Genomic DNA, 25,400 nt, shown 5'->3' on the forward strand with positions numbered 1-25,400 from the left:
TGAGTGCTTTCCTTTGTCTCAGTGTGTTGCGCAGCAGTTTTATATGAACCGTTTTTTGATTCATCGGGATTTTTTTTAAAACTATACATTCTTTGTACCTTCAAATTAGTGGAAATAAACTTAAGTGTGTCAAGCTGCTCGTTATATTCCGGTAATTCTGGAAGGCTTTTAACATAAGCAATAATATTCATAAATCACATTCCGCGAAGTTGTAAATAACTAAATTTATTAAAAAATATACGTTGTAGGATAGCCTAGCAAGTAACATTTTGACAGAGCACTTACGGTGATTTAAAAAACAACGGCGCTGTTCAAATAATCCAATTATTATTATTGATAAGTACCTAAGTGAGGAAAATTGTTTTTAAAAGTGCTCAGAATTATTGGACTTCGATTATAAATTCAGGAAATCTACTAATTAGTTTCTTAGTTTCAAAATTAGACTATTTAATACGTGAAACGCGTAAGAGGTGAAACCAAAGCATTCCAGAGGTGAAACAATTTAGATACAAAAATAAAACTGATGTGTACAATACAAGAAGACAATCAGTGATTCGCATACGAAAAATGTGAATAATCATTATTGTTAAATAAAATATTTCTTTTCTGGTACTGGATTATGTAATACGGGCTTCGTTCGCAGCAACACGCGAGAGTTGCGATGTTGCTTTCAAATTTTGACAAAGGATAAAACAGTGGTGACATGTGGTGAAAATATGTTTAATTAATTTTTTATTAAAAAAAAACGTTACCGGACAGCAAAGTGCACATAACATTTTTTACTCCAAATGTGCTAAGGAATAGCTGGTTAAAGTTTGTCGGGTTAGTGCCGATACACCCTGTATAGAAAAAATATAAAAATGAATGTTTGTTTGTTTTGTTTTTTTTTGTCTGTCTCCTATAGACTCAAAAATTACAGGACTTATGTCGCTGAAAATTTCAACGTTTGTTCTTATTAGTGTCGGGAGTGTTTAGAGAGTGGTTAAATGGTAGAAGAATTCGGGGACGCCCGTGAAAGACTTAACACATTATCTCTGCACTGGAATGAGATAATAATATGGTAATAAGTAATAATATGGTATACAGTGGTGAACGGTAGAAATAGTAGGGGACGCCCGAAGAAGACATGAATCAAATAATTATTTGTGATAAAATAAGAAGTAAGTAATGAATGTGAAGAGGAGTAAGGAGAATATACTCGTGACATGAAAGTAATGGTTGAAGAAATCGGGAACGCCCAATAAAAAAATGGCACAATCAAATGAATCAAATACTTATTTGTGGTAAAATATGGTGTTTGCACAGACATAGGAATTAATAGACGAGAAGATAATGGCGAGGGGTAAAATCAACTGTTGAAGAACGAAGGGGGTAAGGCTGACTGTGATTCGTCAATAAATCAATCTGACAGTAAATAGGCATCTCGCATTATAATATCACCATTTACTTCTTAAAAGTAAAATCTGCTTTTGAATGAATAGACATTTTTACATGGGAGCGCAAATTACTCGCCACGTTATGAACAAATTTGCGAAGTCCAAATTCGGCAAAAAAATTCGGTTCCATTTTCAGAGTCGAATATTTCGTTTAAGTATTTAGTTAAGACACTTTTATAAATGTTCATAATCTACTTCCCAGCAACCAACCAGCTTTGTGTTTCGCGTCCAGACGTTTCTCGATGTGATAGTATATGTTTCTAAAACTGATCTATATTATACGATGTGAATATGCTTAAAATAAAGTAAAATAATGCTTATATATGGAATGTAATACGACAATTGGGTTTATTCTCTTTTTCACATCTATTTTTACAAGTTTTCATAGTACAAGTCAACATTTTGCCATGTTATTTCGTAAAATGAACCGATGATGCCTCGACCATAATTCGCACAAGAATGATGACGTCACGTTTTCAAATTTCACTTGAGGCCATACGCGATCACAGCCGGCTCCAATGGAACCGGTATGGGGAGTGGGGATAATACGCTTTTAATCACTTAGGGCAGGTCTACTAATATTCATATGTCTATGGGTGTTTGCGATGAACAAAAAAAGGGGGGTAAGGAGAATGTATGACGTGGAAGTGAGTGGGACGAGAAGTTGAGGATGCCCAAGGAGCATGTTGAAGTGAACCAAACACTTATTACAATACAATAATGTTATTTCCACAATAAAAATGCACCCAGTCTTCATGTAGGTACACTTGGATTTTCAACCTAAAAACTTTACCCCAAGCCAATCATAACCCCGAACAACAACGGGTACACGACAGCTAGTAAAACATAACATATAATTGATGTCCTGAGAGATATCATCTAATTACGAATATTTTCGGAGTATCTGGGCCGAAGGCTTGGAATAAACTCCCTTCAGAACTAAAATCCATAACAAGTCCAACAGAATTCATGTCTAAACTAAAAACTTACCTTTTTTAGCTGTCATACTCTTAAATTGAATAAACCTTTCCTGAGAGAAAGTCCAGTTATATCCAATTATGTCCCAAATTCTGTATCTAAATTTCGCTAATAAACAATTAGTTAATGTTAATCTCAAGTGACCTACCAGGTAAGTATTGCACTGTATATTATCTCCATATATAGTTAGTAATAACATAGATCATTATTTTTATAAGCAATAATTGTTCGCCTGAAACACTCATCCACATTGAAAAAATCTCCTGATAAAAAATACATGACGCCAACGGGACTCGAACCCGTGTCCATTCGATTTCCGGTCGAAAGCTCTGACCACTGAGCTATGGGGGCTTATTTCTTACCCGAGAAAATATTCAATATATGTTAGTGTTTCATTCAACAATTACTGCTTTTTACATGTCATTTGCATCACAATAACATCGTTGGTTAAGAAAATAATGCTCATCAACGTGTATATTTTATAATTATTTGAGTTGTATACATTTGTACGGAAAACTGTGTTTAGGAAGTTTCGTATTTTTAAATAACTTCAACATACCTTTGAGACGTATGTACACGACATACAGTGCTATTCCACACGCTTAATTATAAAACAAATGGAGCATCTAATTCGACAATTAACCGAGCTCTTCATACTCTAAATAATATTTGTCTAAACTCTAACATTGACATTTTTTCGGATTCACTGCCCAAATTCAAACGTGGCATCATGTCAATAATTTAAACTGTTCAATGCGCATACATACAGACACACACACACAAACACTCACACATACATTACACACATTCCTATATACTACACACGTCACCTGGTAGTTAAGGAATAAACATACCACTTGTAATGACAAGGAAACATATCATAGGTACTCAACATGAAGTATTTTATTCCTGTATATTGTTCCATCTCTGTAAATCATGTACTGTTTGTTTTTATAATATAAAATAAAATAAAAAATAAATAATGAGATTTTTTGGCATCTTTTTTATAATTTTTTCTGTGTTTTTAGAAAAAGTAATTTTGGAGTACAGTATTATTCGGCCAATGAAATGTATATATATGTAATTTTTTTTGTACAAAGTTGAAATTATTTGGAAAAGTAGGTTATGATACGATAGATGGTCTTTACATGAAATATTTTGGAAACATGACATAACCCAACCCAAAGTGTTAATTTAATCAAGAATTATGTTAATTTGTATTTGAAAATGTTTGTAGATATTTAATGAGTCTGAATATTGTTAACACATCGCCTAGCAAGCATCATTTTTTTTTTGTATGCAAATACTCCTCCCATAAACACGAGCTACTGAAGCTCACCTAATGGATTAGTAAAATAATTATGAAAAAACATAATATAGTTTTGCACAGTGTTATAATTTAAAATGTTATGTTATTTTGTAATAAATAAATAAAAAAATATTTATAAAGAACACCGAGAAAACCATTGATAGAAAATATAATATCCACACAATAAAACATGATGCTTACTCGAATCAGGAAAAAAAGGTTTGATTTGTTGCTAACTATACTCTACTGGAAAACGTTGCTGATTGAACTCTCAGTAGTAGAAATAAGTCGAAATTTCTAGGTATGCTTTGACAGTATCCAAAGATATCGATAAAACACACTTATCTAAATCGTGAACGAATATCGTGTTACATTCTCTATTTGAAGAGTCGTAAATGTATACCATGTCCATACTAAAAATAAAAGTGTCATGAAATACCTATTATTGAAAAAAACTGATGGTTGTAATAAAAAAAACTAGGTAAAATACCTATGAGGCTATAAGAAACAAGGTTATAGAAAAAAAATACAAAGGTTTTAAGCCAGAAGTCTCACTATAAAAATGTGGTATGAATCCTCACGAGACCACCTTTCTTAGCATAAATCCAATTTGAGTTAATTCGGTGACATTGTGACTTCGTAATAGAATCAATAAGATTTTACAAAATAAGTCAACCAATTTTTTATTCATATGAACTTAATAACTCAACCATATTAAATGACCTGGGCATCATTTTCGACTCTAAATTAAACTTTATATCTCACATAAACTCAATTAACAATAAGGGAATGAAAATGCTTGGATTCATTCTTCAAAACCCAGAGGCTTCAGAAATATTTAAACCTTGAAATTTTTGTATACATCTTTAGTTCGAAGTCAAGTCGAATATAACTCCTCGATCTGGTCCCCACATTATAAAATACATTCAGATTCAAAAGAAAAAATTCAACACAAATTCCTAAGACAAATTAACTTTAAACTCGGTATTCCCATTGAACGTACAAACTATAATTACTTAATGAAAAAAATAAATTTATTAAAACTCTCAGATCGAAGAATTATATCCGACTTCATATTTATGTTTAAATTTGTAAATGGTAGTGTAGACAGCCTTGATTTAATTAACCTCATTGAATTTCATGTAGGTACCCATAAGAGCTACTCGTTCTAAAACCCTCTTTAATTGTAACAATTCTAAGACTGAACATTTCAAACACTCGCTTGTACCTAGATTACATGAAATTAGTAATAGGTACGCAGATGTAGCGGATCTGTTTAACTGCACAGAAGCTAGGTACAAAAAGGCTTTAATATCATATCTTTTAAATCATGATCAATAAAATGTAAGTCTACTCATACTTACGTAAAAAGTCAAATAAATATGTATATAAAATGAACTGCCTGGGGCAACTGAGGAAACTTGGGTCAATAAAAATAGTCAATAAGGTGAACCAACAGCTTGATTGGCACTTACCTACTTTCAACCAAAACCTGAAAATAAATGCATACATTTTAGCTATTGTAATATATTATATCATGTATCTATACTATAATATATTTCAATCAATACTAATCTAACCTAGTGTACCTTTTTTTTTTTTTTTTTAAAAAAAAAAAAAAAAGAAAGACAAACATTCCCGGGTTACAAATAACCCAACAATGTTTGAAAATCTCCTACTACCACCACAGAAATCCGAAAATGTTGCTTGTGTTGTGATGGAGGACTTAGCCAGCCGAGGAATCGAACACGCGACGCTCGGGTGAGACCCAAGCGCTATGCCCACTCAACCACTGACCGGTCGTAACTGACCACTAACCTATAAGTTTTGCATGTACTTGTATCTCTAACTTTTTATTTCCATCTAGAGTTTCTGTTAATTGTATAATTTCTGATTTCACTGTTTATAATTTACTGTACATGGGATATTTTATACCGTTGATATTAAAAATAAATACATCTGACATTTCGACTCCAAGGCCCGGGTTTTTGCTATAAACCTTATTTTATTCTCACAAATGTTCTTTCGAGAATTTTTTCATTACATCCTTTCGAGACCATCATTCCTAGTACGAGTAATTCCAAGATATCAATCCATTAGATATTCTGAATTGGTGGAGATAATATAGATCCAGCGTCCAGTGAATGTGTTTTTTTGGTACATTGTGGTAACACTCGATGGGATTGTCAAATCATTTCTGCTACGGCTGCTATCTGGTTTCATATGTGTGTTCGATTTTACTAATATTATATTATTTATTTTTGTGCACATTAGTTAGTTACGACTTTTTATTGAAACTTTGTCGCACGTTTAGAGCATTAAAATCTTTAAACATGGATCAATTCACCAGGATTCCTGAAATGTATATTAGTGATGACTCTGACTACCCACTACGAACTGCTTTCTGCGCAATTAGTGGTGGGTTGATTACTGTAGCTCCTGATCCCCCCAGCCAATAATACTGTAGATTAGTTAGATGAAGTTATGCTGCCCATAATACTGTAGGTTAGTTAGATGAAGTTACGCTGCCCATAATACTGTAGGTTAGTTAGATGACGTTACGCAGCCCATAATACTGTAGGTTAGTTAGATGAAGTTATGCTGCCCATAATACTGTAGGATTATTATTTATTTATACGCCCATTGGGCTTTTACATACATAGGTAGTTCATAAAAAATAATATTCTGAAGATTGTAAGTTCACAAAAGTAATAGTAAAAATACCTATAATCATATCCATTTGACATATTATAACAGCAAGTAAATAGTAAATGCATACAATAATTATTTGTAGGTATAAACCTGTTGTACAAAAATAAGAATAAGAATTTTCCTACTCCTAAGTTATACAGACTTAAATTAGTCAATAAGAAATCTAAAGTTTATATGTAAATGCTATGTAATGGCAGCAGTAACATGATACCATACGACACATAGTGTATGAGGCCTTTGAGTTGGCAGTATTGTTAACAAATATACTGCGTTTGACAGGTTGTCGTGGCCTGCTAAATCGAGGGCGATCGGTCAGCCATTTTACATAGTTTATATAAAAAAAAATATTGTGAAGATTATAAATAAGAATAGTAAAGCAATAATATAACATTCACCATTTGACATATGAAACCAAGCAAAAAGCAAATCTAAACATGATAGTTTGTAGGTATAAGCCTGTTGTAAGAAAATAAGAATTTGCCTAATTCTAAGGTATAAAGACGAAAATATTTATAAAAATGTTAAGTTTATATGTACATACTAGGTAGTAGTTGTATTAACATATAATCTATGCGACAAATTAAAGCTAGTGTATATATATTAAAATGTATTCATTCATTTAAACATCTATTCACGAACTAGCGGGCTCCATAAGCCAGCCAGTTCGTAAATTGATAATTAAATAAAAATAATGTAAAATTTTTGCTAAATGATTACAGTAATTACATGTGAAATAATAATAGGAGTGTGTGCCAAGACCGAGTTGTTTGGCGGTCCGTCCTCTCTGCCTACCCCTGCGGGGAAACGGCGTGATGGTTAGTTAGTTAGTTAGTTAGTTAGTAATTGCAAGAAAACGACACCTATTATTAATGTCAATATTGAGAAAATAATTCAATAAGAGGTGCAATAGCTATTGTTTATTGTTTTATTTTAAAAGTTCTAATAGATTGGTTTTAAATTTGGAAACCGATTGGAAATGATAGACATCGATTGAACTACATTTGTTTCCAAGTGTATGAAGTCTTTGAATTGGAGAGTTTACGAAGTAATTATTGGCAGATTTGGTAACAAAATGTAGAGCATTTAAACGGGTATCTCGGGTAGGTATACGCAAATTAATTAAGCTCGTTAAATCGAGGGCGTCCAGGTTGCCATTTGATATATTGAAAAGGCAAACTAAGTCACTCACTGTGCGTCTTGTAGTTAAATCGCTTAGGTTTAGTAATTCCATTAGACATGTATAATTAAGTTCTTCGATTGGTATTCCAAGTTTGTAATTCATAAACCTTTGAAACTTATGTTGTAGGTACTCTTTCGATTTTTTACTGATGAGTCTTATGAAATGGAGCCCAGATTGTTGAGTTGTACTCCAAATTACTTCTTACCAACCCAGTATAAAGCAATTTGAAGGAATTAATTGTTTTAAATTCTTTTGTCGTCCTCAGAATGAACCCCAGCCATTTCATGGCCTTGTTGGTTATTTCATTTATATGAGGAACAAAAGTTAATTTACTGTCAAATAATATACCAAGGTCATTAATTTGTTCGACTCTTTTTAGGAAATTGTTGTTGATGCTATATTGATATTTAATGGGATTTTTGATTTTCAATCTACAAATACATCTAAATTTAATTTAACAATGTGAACACGGTCTAGTGCATCACAGATCACAGGAACAAAGACCTATGCAATTAGTTTTTTTTGTTTAATTTTTTAATTGAATAATGAAGTGTTGGCAATTTGAAGAGATATTTTAAATAATTTTTTGGAATTATTTCAAAGGCTAACTTAGTAGTTTCACGCTCTAACAAAAGATGTATCGCATCTCTTCCGACTTATTCGTAATTGACATTCCATGAGCCGAAATTATTGAAATATTTTTTCTTACAAATCGTGTGTTTACATATTGAAAAATTCATGTTAGAATATAAATTTATAGTAGTTCTTATCGACTAGGCCAATGTAAAATATTATGGAAGTCATAATATTTTATATTGCTCCAAGTAGGTACAACAAACAGCAATTTTAAAGTAAATAAAAAGCAGAATTCATGCTTAGTAAATTTTACGACTACTTAATAATTATTTCATGAATCCTAAAAATTTGCAATAAATGATCAAATGTAGATGCATTCAATGTCTCTTTAGCTCTATATGCAGTTTACATGTCTTGATATTAAAATTCGGAGATTTAATTTTTTGAGTGATTATATAGCAGAACGCTCCAGTGGCTAAAACTATTTTTTCTACATGGTTTTTTGTTCAAAAACACATTTTATTTATTTGTTCTTGGAATAACTTAATGAGTAAAACCTCAAATTTTAATATTTAATTATTGAAGACAATATTTTCGATTCTTAAACAAAAATTCGAACAGAAAAATCAGAAAAAGATACGATCGCATCGAGAAAACTTAAATTAAATCTTCTAATTAATAGAATATTGCATTCCCTTCAAGACCTTCAAGTAGGTATTTGTTCCTGTGACCTGTGATGCACTAGATCGTGTTCACATTTTAAAATTAAATTTAGATGTACTTGTAGATTGAAAATCTTTAAAAACTAATGTACATATCGATGCTTTAAGAAATGTTTTGAATAATATAAATTTAAGACAAATAGGTTCTAGCTATCTAACTAACCTACAGTATTATGGGCTGCGTAACTTCATCTAAGTAACCTCCTCCCAAAAAATATTAACCTGAGTCAAACACAGAAAGAGTTTAAAAAAAAATTTAAAATTTGGATTTATTCAAATGATCGAGCATATACTGGTGCCCTCACCCAAACGCCTTGTCATTGATAGTTATTATAGTATGTATTGTGCTAAAACTTGCTGTATTTGTATTGTGTATATGTTAATAAAAATGTAACCTAAAATAATGTATTGCTGTATAGGAACCTATATTAAACATCTATAAGTAAACCATAGACAAAATGCTAGAAATAATTAACACAACTTAAAATATAGTATATTATGCTATATCTATATAACACTCATACATATTTACTTTTTCTTCTATTAGAAACTGTTCTAATATTGTAACATTAGTTTTTCAACTATGTCATTGTTACTAACTTACATATAGGTATTTTACTTACTAATGAAATATTATATATTCTGTAATTTTTTTTGATGAAATAAACAAGATTTAAATTTAAAAAAAAACCTACAGTATTATAGGAAGCGTAACTTCATCTAACTAACCTACAGTATTATGGGCAGCATCACTTCATCTAACTAACCTACAGTATTATGGGCAGCGTAATTTCATCTAACTAACCTACAGTATTATGGGCAGCGTAATTTCATCTAACTAACCTACAGTATTATGGGCAGCGTAATTTCATCTAACTAAGCTACAGTTTTATGGACAGCATAACTTCATCTAACTAACCTACAGTATTATTATTATTATTACCAATCACATTAGCTATTTATATAATAAAATTAAAAAACTAAGTTATTTTTTCAAAACTATCAGGAATGTGCTCATTAAAAAAGACTTAATCAAAATCTACATGGCTCTCTGCCAATCACTGTTAGAATACGGTATTATCGGATGGGGCAGTGCAAATAAAAACATACTAAATCCACTTATTAAATCTCAAAAAGCCATAATGAAAATTATACTGAAAGTTCCTGTAAGAAATAGCACTAACGAAATCTTCACCAATCTTAACATCATGTCAATTAAACAACTATATTCTAAAACTATACTCATTTACATTCATAAGCACAAAACACAAGAAATAACAACAAACACGTACAATAGAAACACTAGATCTCATGATCAAAAACTTATCCAACAAATAATTACTAATACAACTTTTGGGCAAAAAAGCTTCTTATATCATAGTTTTAAACTCTACAACAAAACACCACTCACACTCAAAAACCTCAACACTTTAACATTTAAATCTGAAATAAAAAGCTGGATACTTAACATAGGAAGATCTGAAATAGAAAATTTACTGAAATGAAACACAGACTAAAACAGAATCAACTGATCTATACCAAAAAACATTTCATATATATAACTATATCAAAAAACACTTCATATATATATAGTTATATATAGTTTTTTGATATATATATATATCAAAAAACATCTTACTTATTTTAAAATTATTAAAAAATATATATATATATATATATATATTGCATGATATTTGTTCATAATTAAATTTATTTGTAACTTTGATGTAATATTAATTTTCTTAAAATTAAATTATACATAATATGAAAATGAAATCCTCAGCACGGGAGATCCCAGTGAGGATATCATTATATCTATTTGCTACACAAAAAAAAAGATAATAAAACACTTATTATTATTATTTTTATTATTATTATGGGCAGTATAACTTCATCTAACTAACCTACAGTATTATGGGCAGCATAACTTCATCTAACTAACCTACAGTATTATGGGCAGCGTAATTTCATCTAACTAACCTACAGTATTACGGGCAGCGTAATTTCATCTAACTAACTTACAGTATTATGGGCTGCGTAACTTCATCTAACTAACCTACAGTATTATGGGCAGCGTAATTTCATCTAACTAACTTACAGTATTATGGGCAGTATTACTTCATCTAACTGACCATAGTATTATGGGCTGCGTAACTTCATCTAACTAACCTACAGTATTATTGGCTGGGGGATCAGGAGCTACAGTAATTAACCCACCACTAAAGGTGCAAAAAGCAGTTCTTAGTGGGTAGTCAGAATCATCACTGTTATTTTTATACATCGTTATTGGATGGCTGGTATTTATTCTTTGTAATTTTTTTAATCCAATATTATATTTTATAATTTATACAATACAAATATAAATAACCTCAATACTAGATGTCATAAGGAAAACCTCTGGGTCCATTTTGTGTTTGGGGTTGCTGTATTGAGGATTGATTTAAGGACTAAAGATGGTCTTTAAAAGACCCATATTGGGGAAAATACAAAAGTCGACAGATAATTCCACAGTAGGGCTTGCTGAGTTTTGTGTTGTGTGATTAAATATTTAATTTCATGTTTTCGTATTTATCATTTAAAATTAACTTCACTTTTCTTATCTCCATGTGTAGAATCCTTTACATCAAATTCGTGTCTGTGTGTCACCTTTCTTGTCATCTTTTCTATGTATTGTCTGTCTATGCTCCGTTGTGTCTATGTATTTTTATGTAAAAACAACGGGTTTGGGTTAAAATTTGCAAATCATTGTGATTATTGTATCATTACCTTTTACAAAATTCGCTTTCATTCGAGATCTAAAAGCCTTTGAGTTAACATTCTACACCTTGAAGCCTCTTAGCTCACAACTCAAATCTTTGCAAAAACATCTGAATTAAACGCAATAAATCAATCTATTAAAACACAAGTGTTTTTAATAACAACCATCTCGCAACATCCATCTATCTCTGTGCGTATCACTGCGCAAAGATACGAAGGACTTCAAGAAAAGCAGCTCGCCTTACAACCGACTGCAGAAGTACTGGAGACTATCGCAGGGACCGTCCAGAGCCAAATCGTTAGAACAGATCGTTCTATAAATACCAACTATCCATGTTGGTATCTTTGTATATATATTTAAATTCATATTTAAAAATATCTTAAAATCCCACATTGCAAGAACGGTTCCATGATAACTCAACACAGTGACTATTTAACACACCTTTAAAAACTGATATAAAGTCGTTAAAAACGATGAAAAAAATAATTTAAACCTAACATAACCTAACCTACTTCACCCAATTAATAAAGTTTTAGTTTCATCACTTTCCATGACTTTATATAACTTTTTAAAGATGTGATGAATTATCATTTAGAGGATTTATCCGGTCACCAGCAAGAACACATGGATAAGCAGGTAACGATTTTCTGACATACCCATTTAAAAAAAATTAAATAGAGAACCTTAGAGTGAAACAAATATTTTCATTGCATTTGTCAAATAATGCTGTAGTCATAACTGTCAGAACGGCAGAACTTTGTATCGTTATACAACTATACATAAACGTTAAAATGTCGTGGTCGCATTTGAATAGGCTACGAAAAGCGTGTTTGATGAGAAGAAGAAAGAATTCGTATGAAAAAGAAAAGAGACGTTCGATTAAAATAGCCCACGGAGAAGAAGTTGAAGAGATCGGATGTTGTGAAAAATTTATAAACTCACTGCCGCGAAAAAAAACATATATTTGTATGGCAAAGTGTTGGAGAAAGCTTAAGTATCCGCGAAGATTTGTATGCTTTTTCGTGATAGGTATCCTGTTCTTTCTGTTCGGTGTTTTGTTGTCGTATCTCTTCTTTGCCTTGTTGTTTTTCCAGCTCCATGTGTCGATCCATCTAACCACGCTGATTTGTTTGCTCCTCGGGCTTGTTCTCAGTTTGGGATTGGCGTTCAACTCTAAAGTAAGGTATTTATCCGTGGGTAACAGAGTACACTTTGTATCAGTTAGATAACAATGAGAAACAATTATTATAGTAACCGGAAAAGGATTATTATTCATTTTATCAGTTATAATTGGAGGTCTCGGGTTCGAATCCCGGTGTGCGCAAGACACTTTTATTTGATTAATTTGTCATTTCACATATTATTCATTATTTGTTTGTCTATTTGCGGCACGTTCCAGAATAGCAGATACTCTCAGTATCGCCCTGATGTAATACCATAATTTAGAATTGAAACAATGCTTGAAATGGCTTTATTTATTTATTTATACTAGGTTTTTACAGATGCTCTCTCATAAGTGAGAACTATCCGGTTACAAAAACTTAGGTTAAAAAAAGTTAAGTTACAGACAAAAATCTACAAATCACATTCATACAGGTAAAAATGCAATTAAATACAGGTTGCGTACAATTAATAAACCAAACCATGACAAATAATACTAGCGAGTTACAGTGATACATAATATAATTATCTAAACATTGTCCACTCCCTGCTTATCTACGGAATCATAGGTTGGGGCGGATCTTATAAAAACAACCTAAACTCAGTAAAAGTCTCGCGAAAAATCATTATAAATGTAATACTTAAAAAAAACTCTACTTTCCCAACAAAATTGCTTTTTAAATTGTTTCCAGTACCAAATATTGATGATATATTTAAGCAAACTTCCATTATAAAAATGTGTAAAGAAAAAAATAACACAAAATATCAAGAATTTTACAAACTGATGAGAAATGGAAATCAATTTATTACGCCAATCTTTAAAACAACTCAAATGCAAAACCATTATATTTACCAAGTTATAAAAAACTACAATAATCTCCCTTCCGAATTGCGCTGTATTAGGAACCAACAAGAACAAATAAATAAAATCAAACTTTTTTTCCAAAAAAACTTATAGTAAAAATATATATATATATATAGTTTACACATAACATAATATTATAACATAGAATCTAAGTAAGAATCGTAACTCCCTTATCAGGCACAAGAGCTCCTCTTTTCTGATAAGGTATACATGACCAATTATGAACCTAAATATTATATTTTGCAAAATATGTATGTATCAATGTAACCCATATGATCTATATTAAAATAATAATAAAAAAATACATATTGTTTAGCAACAGCAGAACATTATTTTTTAATCTGTATAGATTATCGACGAAAATATCTACTTCAGCACACTCAATCTTATTATACAGTGGGCACATTTGGGTCAGAGGGTTAAAATAGGCGATATTATTTTTAATTATTGAAGACAATATTAGCGATTTTTAAACGAATATCTGAAAGAGAAAAATCAGAAAAGGATACGGTCACATCTAGGACTCGAACCCAGGATTTTGCCTTGCCGGGGCACCGCTCTACCACCGAGGTAATGGGACCCAACCCCCTTCACCCGCGATAAGAAAATGTCAGATTTAAAATTGTCGAAACTTGGATTTTCTTAGTTTCAAAAACTTTTATACAATTTGCCGAACAATTTTCCGAGCAATTTTCGGAGATAAATTTTCCAATATTTCTGGAAGATATTTTAATAAATATTATATATCACATAATTTTAATGTACCTATGTAGGTACTACCTACTGTAAATGTAATGTAGAGTTATTGGAGATCTTCAAAATCTTCAATCATCTCATGGATCGTTCGGTAAAAAAAAAACTGAAAATGATTTTATTTTAACATTTTCATTTGTATTGATTATTTATTAGGTCTCCAAAAGGGTGAAGCCGTGTTAATGTTTTTGTTAAAAAGCTGTACGGGAGTTTAGCTCGAAGTCTAAATGCCAACGTTTGGTTACATAGTTGAAATTTTATAGCTCTCAACAGATTTGGCTAAAAAATGCAGTAGGGGAGGTTAGCTGTTGAGAGATGAACCCGAATTTTATTTATTTATTCATTTTCGGGAAATCGACAGTTTACATTAAATTAGTTTGTACATAAGTATTATATAGTAAAATAAAACCAATTATGAATTTCCCCCTTGTGACTTTAACCGAGACAACATAATATGGAATAAGTCATTTAATTTTTGTGAGAAAGGAATATGAATTAAAAAATTTATACAAAACAAAAGAATATATAAAACGAAAAATTTACAAAACAATACATTTATAGCCTGGAGAGAGGTTGTAGGTATAAATCAAATCGTAATAGAAATATAAACAATAGAGACATAAACATTAACACAAGCCATCAGAGAAATATTCTTTTATGGACCACTGGTATTTGGTAAGTTCGCAACTGAAAATATCAACCTTGGATAATACGCTAATGTAATTATTGCATAGTCTGTTCAGGCAAGAACTCTGCTTAGAGTTCGTTTTGCTTTGATCAACACTGAACAGGACACAAGCGTGTTAAACCCGCAGGTACATTGAATGGAATCTTGTTTAGCAACTCTGGGCATTGAATATTATTGTTAACTACTTTACACAGGAATAGTGCATTCTTATGATGCCTACGTAACTCAGTGAATCAATTTTAAAGTATGAAGCTGCCTCTGCATAATTCTTAAATCTTACAAATGACTTGTAACAAAGATATTGTAACAAATATACAATTTTGGCGGAGTTTTTTTATTCCTTGAGTTCCAACTGGCAGTAAATTTTTCAGTTAATGGTATTTAGAAAACTAATTTTTAATTAACAGTAAATTTTAGCACGCATTCTAATTGACTTTGTGTGTACTGTCCTTTACTCTTATAATTTAAATTTAAATTTCGTGTTACTGATTTTATTTTGGACGTAAGTCGGTTAATAAATTACTAAATATGATCATGATCTGCTGGAAAGGTAGACGTACACATCAACGTCAACTTATAGCCATTCTGTCAACTCACAAGGAAGGCAACCTTTGTCAATTTTATGATGTTACTGATTACCCAGCAACGCCTGCGTTAAATACAGACGGTGGCTTCAATGTCGAAAACGACTGGGTTTATTTATAAATGTAACGATATTATTCCAGGTGCTACATGTGCCTAGTGGTCCCCCAGCTGTGCTCTAAGAAAGGACGCACGGCCATGATAGCCTACGCCTATGTGCTCATACTGACGGGTCCCACCCTCAACACCCTCAGGAACATCGGCAAGGTAGCAGAGGCCTTGCTCTGCAATGAGGTCACTCAATATCTTACTTCGAGCTAATGAATATTCTTATTTAAATCTGCTGTACAGTAGTGAATCGCGTAACGAGCAGACACAGGGTGAATGTAGACTGAATGCTGTAGAAGTTACTTACAACTCTCGTCATATTTTTTGATTCCCTGCCATCATTTAAGAAAAAACATTACCGGTAACTTAATCAACGCATATTCACGACGCTAACACTATTCAGAGATAGGTACACGTTCACATTATGAGCGTCGGCCCCAGGAACCGATTTTCATTTTATATTTAAACATTAACCCACACAGGAGACCCCGATAGGAAATAAGTTCCTTTTAAGAGGAAACTACAAGCCAAAAATCTGTATATTCTTGGAATACCTTATATTTTAAAAATGAGTCTAGAAACATTCGATTTAAAGCACAAAACCGGTTTTTATTTATTTTGTAAATAATTTTATAAGAAAGCAAAAAAGTTAATCAAGTGAAACTGTCACAGACAATCTTAGTTAAATACTGTGTTTTTTAAAAGCTGTTTTCTTTATGCGTTCATACATTTCATTTGTAAAAATATATTTTTTAGTAGTTTACATTTATATTTTTATTGAGTAATTTATTTTTTTATTTGTATTCTACTCAAGGGAAATGATAGGAAAACCTTCAATTTTTCTAAAGCATATTTTTTAGTATTCATAATGTACACCAATTGTTAATAAAGATTTATCAAAACAGTGATTTGGCATGCTTTGCCTTAAGGCAGAATATGTCATCTTTGGGGATGCTATGAAAATAGTACACATTGAGGACACAGGTTTATGTATTATTACAAATAATACAAAGAACCTTCCGGTTATTTGCTAAAATGATACAGATTCCGAATTTTAAATTTTTTTTTTATGTAAGTGGAAAATGTTGCTTTTTCAATGATATGGGGACTTAGCTAGCAGTGGTTCGAACTCGCGATGTCTGTGTGGGAATCCGACGCATTTGTCCAATCGGCTACTATTCAGTTAAGATAATATGTTTTAAAGGTTCATGTTGTATATAATTCTAAAATATGTCCTTTTAAGAAAATACTCAAGAATTTTCGTCTCAATATTGTAGGAATTCTGATTCTCCGAAAAATAGAAATCCAAAGAATTTCATGGTTTGCCCCTCGACCTAGAAAATTTATGGACTTAGCGAACTAAAAAAATATGTTAATCTATACACAATCCCAAATGAAAATTGAGATATTTAGAATCTATTTAATTAAAACTTTTGAACATGTTCTCATTTCTCCAAATTACGATTCACGGCCTCAGACGCGGCCCTGTTCATAAACTTGTGCAACGCCGGCTACACCTCTGCTCGTATAAAATTTAAGCTGCACCCCCTCCCTAGCTTGGAAGCTGGTGACGACACACACATACACTTACACACCACGTATATTTTTTTATGTCAAATCATTCCGTACAGGTATGTTTAATCACCATTTATAACCCACTATAATCACCCGCCAAATATAGGGTTTTCCAGTAAGAGGTATTATTTTGAATAGCCCGTTATTTCGGTAAATGTTACTTTTGAAGCTGTCATTTTTTGACATTTGACAAGTAAAAACTATGTTAATAATAAAAATGAAACGATATACGCTTAAAAAACGCATTGAAATTATTAAAATTCACTATTATTAATTATTAGAATTCCATCGAAAAATCATCTTGAGTGATGAGGCCCATTTCCACCTCGGTAGCTTCGTCAACAAGCAAAATTATCGCATCTGGGGCTCGGAAAACCCAAGAGTTATTGTTGAAAAGCCTCTCTATCCTCAACGTGTGACTGTTTGGTGCGGTTTATGGTCCGGCGGAGTCATTGGACTTTACTTTTTCGAAAATGAGGCTGGAGCAACAGTTACGGTGAATGGATTGCGCTATCGAGAGATGATTAATGATATTTATGGCCGGAATTGGATGGTATTGATCTGGACAACGTTTACTTTCAAAGAGACGGCGCTACGTGCCACACAAGCAACGAAACCATTGATCTTTTACGGGAAAAGTTTCTTTAGATATCAAAATAACACCTCTTATTGGAAAACCCTGTATTTCATACAGACATTTCATTGGTACAAATCCTTGTATTAATTTCGAAAACCTTGTAAGTTTACCACTCATTTTATCTTTGGATTAAAATAAGTAGTTTAATTCTTATGGCACGAGTGGAATAAAACCGTGTGGTACAACCAAATTTAGAGTTTGGAAATATAAACACAATATCAGGCCGCTTTAAAGTTTGGACATGAACAGGAGAAGGTGTTGGAAGAATATTAGACGTGCAAGTAAATAGAAGAAGTAGTCGAGGAAACCCTAGGAACAATACAGTCAATTGAACCAAACAAAGGATGGTATGCATGAGACGTTGCATAAATTTGAATGAAACAAGAAGTGCGTTCCATGACAGAGTTGTGTGGCTTGGAATTTTATTCTCTCTACAAGCCCTGCGGAGAAATGGCGTAATGCTAATTGATTAATTATTTCTACAATGTGCAGCCTCCTTGTTACGTTGTCTTTAACTATTTATTGTCGGTCTTTTCTGACAACGCTTTTACATTTGATTTTCATAACGGCTTACTTGAACATCAGAACATTCTGCATGTTAATAGATCAAATATAATAAAGCACTTGTCAAATAGTGGAATTATAATAACAGAATGGTGTTTTTCTAATTGCAGGAACTATTGAAGAATAGGTTTGAACAAATAAAGCATGCTATAGAGGCGCCGTTCATCGCGTTCAAGAAAGAAGTTCAGAGGATCGTTCAAATTATAAAAGATGAAGTTAAAGTACTGCTACAACCATTGCAAGAACTGACCACAGTCGTCACTAAGATAAGTGAGTATAACTAATAAGCCGTGGGAAGTCATGTTATTACATTTACTCATACATTAACCATGTTCACATAACGACGCGAAATTTCTGGAAGTTAGGCAAGAGTTAGAATTAGAACAAGAGTTTTAAACTATTCGCCACGTGCTATGATTATTTTTTTAAATTTATTTTTTATTTTTTTATTGAATAAATAGTTAATACATATCAACAAACAAGTCTTGCTAAGCCAATTGAATTGGCTTGTCTACAGGTGCTTAAAGTTTAGTTACATATACATTTTTATAAGTTATAATTTACATCTTATATCTACAGAATCAACAATTTTTCATACATATTAAACTAAATATTTTTTTCCGATAGCCATATTTTCACCTTATATTTAACCTAATTCATAGACTTACATTGCTTTATCGTGTCAGGTAATAAATAAAATATCTTCGGTATGTTGTATTCAAACGTTCTCTGTCCGTATTTATTATTAAATTTCGGAACTATCAACCCGTCATTGCAAGATTGCAACAATAACATTTGGCTGTCATCAGTTGTTTTGTTTTGCTCTATCTAAAAATAATTTTATACCATTCTTTTTTGCTTTCTGGCAAAAAAAAGTGTAGTGTGTTTTGCCTTGAGGTTTCTTCTCCCTCCTGATCTTCAGGAGTCACCTTTCGCTGCTGATTTCCAGATATTTATAAACTTTTTTACTTCTGTCATTTTCCATACTATTGTTGTAGTTGCTTACTGTTGTGAATAATGGAGGAAGATTTCCCTCCTGGACCCCCTACAAAGCCCCCAGATCCCTCTCCGGACCCCCCAGACGGGGAAAATGTAGAAATTTCTGACAGTGATTCTGTCATTTTGACTTCTACCAAAAAAAGGAAATTTACTCCTTCTTCCCCAATAAAACTTGACTCGCCTTCGACTTCACAGTCCCCACCAGCACTTTCTCAACTTCCTCCAACAAACTTTTATTCTCCTCATTCCCGTGGCCCATTCATAGTATACGCCCAAAAAACTGATCAAGGAAAAACCATCCACCCTCTTGAATTTGGCAAATTCCTATCAAATAGCAAGAATCTTTCAATCAAGCCTGGAGGTGTAAAAGCCGAGGGTCGCTTCCGAATCTCCGTCGAATTCCTCTCAGGGTCAGCTGCCAACAGTTTCATCAAAAATATCTTCATTTCATCTAATTCAAAGATCAAGGCATATATCCCTACTTTCAATGTCACTCGCATGGGCCTGGTCAGAGGTATCTCGACCGATCTGTCCATCGCAGAAATTCTGTCTTCACTTTCAACCCCCCAACTCATTGGCAATCCCATAAAAGCCAGGAGGCTAAATTACAAGGACTCCTCTGAGGGTATAATTTCTTGGAAGCCCTCCCAATCTGTCGTTATCACCTTTGAAGGTCAATCTCTTCCCTTCCATATATATTTATTCTTCAACTCATTACCAGTTGAAATGTATACTTATCCCACAACTCAATGCTTCAATTGCTGCCGTTTTGGTCATACCAAAGCTGCATGCAGATCTCAACCCAGATGTTTTAAATGTGGAGAAAACCATGCAGCTGACCAATGTCCTTCTTCCTCCTCACCTAAATGTTTTAACTGCTCAGGCTCACATACAGCCATCAACACTTCTTGCCCAGAACAATCTCGCCAAAAAAATATTAAAATTTCTATGGCCTCTCAGAACTTGTCTTTTCTGCAGGCTTCTAAACTATTCCCGCCTGTCAAAAAATCATTTGCTGAGGCTTTATCCTGCAACTCCTCATCCAACCCTCATCCAACCCTCTTCCCTCCTCTACAACAACTTCTTCTCGTTCAACTAAATTCACATACAAAAATGCTATCTCTAAACCGGCTCCTGGATACGATCAGCAACAACACAACTCACTGCTCTTAAATCCCAATGGTTCATCTCTTTCAAATGCCATAAATGGGTGTGCAAATAATTATAATCTCTCCTCAATGAACTCTCATAAACTTTCTGAAAAACTCTCCCAAGACAATTCTTCATTTATCCAAACTCTTACTATGCTTCTAATTGACCTCATTTCTTCTCAAACTAATCTACCGTCCAACGCTGCTACTATTATTTCCACATTGAAATCATTTATTCAAAATGACTCTTCTGGATGTCAGAATACTTCAGTGGAATAGCCGAAGTGCTATTTCTAACAAATCTGATCTCCTTAACCTATTAAATTCCAACTTTATTTCTTTGGCTGCTATCTCGGAGACTTGGTTTACTCCATCCACCCACTTTAATGTGGGAGGGTATTCCTGTCTCCGAGACGACCGCCCAGAAGGTACGGGCGGCGGTGCTGCCCTTTTTTATTAAAAAATCAATATCATTTTCCCCAATAAATAATATCAAACCCCCCAATGCTGACTTCCAAATGGTTGCAGCTAAAATAAAGGATACATCCTTTATTTCAGTCTATCTTCCCCCAACAGCCCACTTCAATAAACAAATTTGGTTGCAAATCGTAAGTCAACTAAGCCCTCCTTTCTTTATATTGGGCGATTTTAATGCCCATTCCCCCGTCTGGGGTTCTGCTTTCTCCGATCGAGATGGTCGAAGTTTGATGGATTTCCTAGATCAATCCAACCTTTTCCTTTTGAATGACGGATCTTCTACTAGGATCTCACGCCCCAGCACAAACCCCAGTGCAGTGGATCTCTCGATATGCTCTACTAGTCTAGCTTCTCTCACCTAGTGGGTGGTGTCCCCCGACCCTTGCTCCAGTGATCATTTCCCGATCACCATTACTTATCAAACTTCTTTCCAATCAGACAAGTCTCATATTTCGACAAAGATTAAAACAAAACACACCAAATGGGATGAATTTAACTCTCATATGGACAAGTTCCTACTCAATTTACCCGCCACCGATATATTTTCCGTCAAAGATGTTTATAATAACTTCAAATCAATGCCCATAACTGCAATAAATAAATCAAATCCTCCCCCTAAAACTAAATCTCTCAAAAAACTCCCTCCAACTCCCTGGTGGGATGAGGAATGTTCCAAAGTAGTAAGAATTCGGAAAGTTAAATCTCTTTCCTATCGTTACAATATGACTATGGAGAACTATCAAATACAAAAACTCTGAATCCAATGCCAAAAGGGTATTGAGGTCAAAAAAAAGATCCGGATGGTACAACTTCTGCAGTTCAGTATCTCCGAACACTCCAATTTCGGAAGTTTGGTCTATGATCCGAAGATTTCGTTCCTCCTTCAGTTCACCTTCTCCTCGAGCGTCTCATTCTAAATGGATAGATGAATTCTTGGACAAAATTGCCCCCCCTTCTGTACCTAACTTAGACGAAATAACGCCCATCTATAATACCCCTATGTCTAATCATTGGCTCGACTCTCCATTCACCTTAATTGAGCTAACAAATTGTTTATCAACAGTCAAGGACTCATCTCCAGGCAGAGATGGTATACCTTACAGCATAATCAAAAATAGTAATGATAATGTTCTAAACCACTTCTTAAGCATCTTAAATAAAATCTTCCAGACTGGTATAATGCCTGATGACTGGAGTTCTCAAATAATCATCCCTATTTTAAAAAGAAACAAATCACCAAATTCTGGATCCAACTACAGGCCAATCGCTCTTTCATCCACCCTCAGTAAACTTTATGAAAAATTAATTAAAAACCGATTAGAATTTTTTGTTGAAAGTAAACAGCTTCTCTCTCCATCTCAATTTGGATTTAGGAAAAAAAATCCAATCAGGATAACCTTGCCATCATCAGCACTTATATTAATTTATCAATTTCTAAACAGGAAGTTTGTCTTGCCGTCTTTATAGATATAGAAGGCGCCTTTGACAATGTTTCCATCACAATCCTTAAAAAAAAACTTCTAGGCCTTGGCCTTCCCCCCATGTTTGTACAATCTATTATTAATATATTTCTTGATAGAAAAATTTTCATTGAACTTCCAGATATTTCTCCTCAAAGTAGGTCTATTTGGAAGGGTTTACCACAAGGCGATGTATTGTCCCCCTTACTGTATAATTTTTTTATTTTTTATTAAAAGTATACAATACAGAATATAGTATATTATATAAAGCATTGTACTCCCAGGAGTTAATAAACTCATTGCGGTAATGAGTTTATTAATTTAATTAATTTTAATATATACACATATGATATGCATGTCGCTATTCCCCCACAAGTAAAAGTTATTGAGTTCGCAGATGACATAGCTTTCTTCTTATCATCCAAAATCATCCCTCTCGCCGTCAAATATCTTAACGAAGCCATGAATGCCCTTTGCACATGGCTCACGTTAAATGGTCTTGAACTTTCAATCCAAAAGACTCAGTGTGTCACCTTCTCAAACCGCCATAAAAACCCCCCCGTTCAAATTTTATCTAAAAATTCTCCAATCTCCAACGCTTCTGAAGTAAAATTTTTGGGAGTAATATTTGATAGGAAACTTAAATGGTCTTCCCATATTAATAATTTAGTTACTAAATGCGAAAAAAATTTAAATATCATCAGATCATTATCGGGCGTTTGGTGGGGAGCTCACCCTACTTGCATTAAGTTGCGTTACAACGCACTTATTCGAAGCCATCTCGACTATGCCTGCCCACTTTTTAGTACTGCCTCAAAAAATGTACTTGATAAATTAGACAAAATTCAATCTAAATCTTTGCGAATAATAACTGGAGCGATGCAATCGTCACCCATCAATTCCCTTCAAGTAGAATGTTCTGATCCTCCTCTTTATTTAAGGCGTCAACTATTTGCTGACAAATTTGTTCTTAAATGTTTAAATTCTAAATGTCATCAGGTTATCCCCAGCGTCTCGTTGTTCATTGACTCAACCCATTCATCTACAATCAGAGCTTCAACTAAACCTATTCCTGACATCTCAAAATTTAAGTCTCTCTCAGAGCTCCACATCTTCCAAAATGATCTACTTCCCTTATACAAATTAAAATATAGTCACGTCACCCTATCCCCAACAATATTAGAAGGGATCGGAATCCTTAAAAGTCATTCCAATCTCCCGGCCCGAACTGTCAATAATATGTTCAATGACATTATTTTATCTAAATGGCCCAACTTGTCTCTTTTATTTACTGATGGATCCAAATCTCCTGACTCTCCTAACTGTGGTATAGGTATTAACGTTTACAATAATAATTCTAATGACAGAATATTTCATTCAATTTCAAATTAATTTTCAATATTTTCAGCCGAGTGCATTGCATTAATAGAATCTCTCAAATATATAATCAAAAATAATTTTTAACATTCCCTCGTTCTCTCTGACTCTCTCAGTTCCCTCCAAAAACTTAAATCCAGTCCTCTTCTTCATCCTGATGATCACTTTGTATGCCTTATTCGAGAGATGATAGCCTCCATTCAAAGCTCTGGTAAAACTGTAACTCTGATTTGGATTCCTGGACATGTTGGTATCATGGGTAATGATATTGCGGATGCCTTGGCAAAACAAGGATCGTCCAACCTTGTTGTTACCCTCGTAAACCACATTCCCCTATCTGACATTTTTTCCATCATCAAAGATAGATCCCGCAATGTTTGGTCGGAGTATTGGCACATTGCTAGTCAATCCAAGGGAGCCTGCTATGCCTCAATACAAAGGACTATTCCATCAAAACCGTGGTTTCAGCAATTCCCTCATTTTTCCAAAAAATAAATTTCTTCTCTCATTCGAATGAGGATCGGACATTGTTCCGTTCCTTTCCATCTTTTTAAAATTCACGTCGTTGACTCCCCAGATTGTACATTCTGCGGTCTAGAAGTGGGAACTTTACATCACATATTTTTTGGTTGTCCCTCTCTAAACAAATATCCTCTCTTCTATCAAGCCTTATCTAAAATTGCCTCCCCTCCATTCAACATCTCATCTCTTCTAAGTCTGAACTCGACTCCAATTTTCATTATAATTTTGAAATTTGCCAATTTAAATAAAATTAATATTTAAATTCACCTTTCATTTCTCAATAATTTTAAATGATGGCCAAGAACACCCTTGAAGGGTGAAAGCCAGAAATAATGGAAAAAAACCCGTCATTGCGCGTGAATCTAGTACTGTATTTATGTTCTAATTTTTATGCTGCGGGGTAAATATATACTGAATTATGATTTTTTGCCTTAGAATAGCCTTAACAGGTAAAATTTTGGCACTCTGAAACAGCAACGGTGTATTATGTCTCTGTTTAAAAATATTAGGGACGACTAGTAATTTTACAATTGCGTTTTGTACAACTTGGACTTGTTTCAGATTGGTTATAGTAGTATTTCCCCATATGGTTAATCCATATCTTATAATAGATTCTGCCATTGACATATAAATTATTTTAAGTGTTTCAATTGATAGGACAAAATTTAATGTGTACATTCTGCCAGCAATTGGTTTTAGTCTTTTACAGGTTTTTTTTTGTCCCATTTGAAAAAGCAATCTACTGTAACACCAAGATAGACATATTCCGTAAATAATTCTAAGCTTTCACATTTAGTGACGCAGGCGGTT

The 25,400-nt window shown here is 33.2% G+C and overlaps 1 protein-coding gene across 1 annotated transcript in view; it reads left to right on the forward strand.

Annotated features, from left to right (window-relative positions):
- The window catches only part of LOC149410651 (DC-STAMP domain-containing protein 2-like), an 85,211-nt gene that overhangs the window by 25,530 nt on the left and 34,281 nt on the right, over nt 1-25,400 (forward strand). The window contains exon 2 of the mRNA XM_089648302.1: nt 18,715-18,874. The gene's annotated coding sequence lies outside the window, so the exon portion shown is untranslated. The remainder of the gene's footprint in view (nt 1-18,714; nt 18,875-25,400) is intronic.

This window comes from Hesperophylax consimilis, chromosome 27, assembly GCF_061612785.1.
Source record: "Hesperophylax consimilis isolate HC1 chromosome 27, BYU_Hcon_1.0, whole genome shotgun sequence".
In the NCBI taxonomy this organism is placed as follows: domain Eukaryota; kingdom Metazoa; phylum Arthropoda; class Insecta; order Trichoptera; family Limnephilidae; genus Hesperophylax; species Hesperophylax consimilis.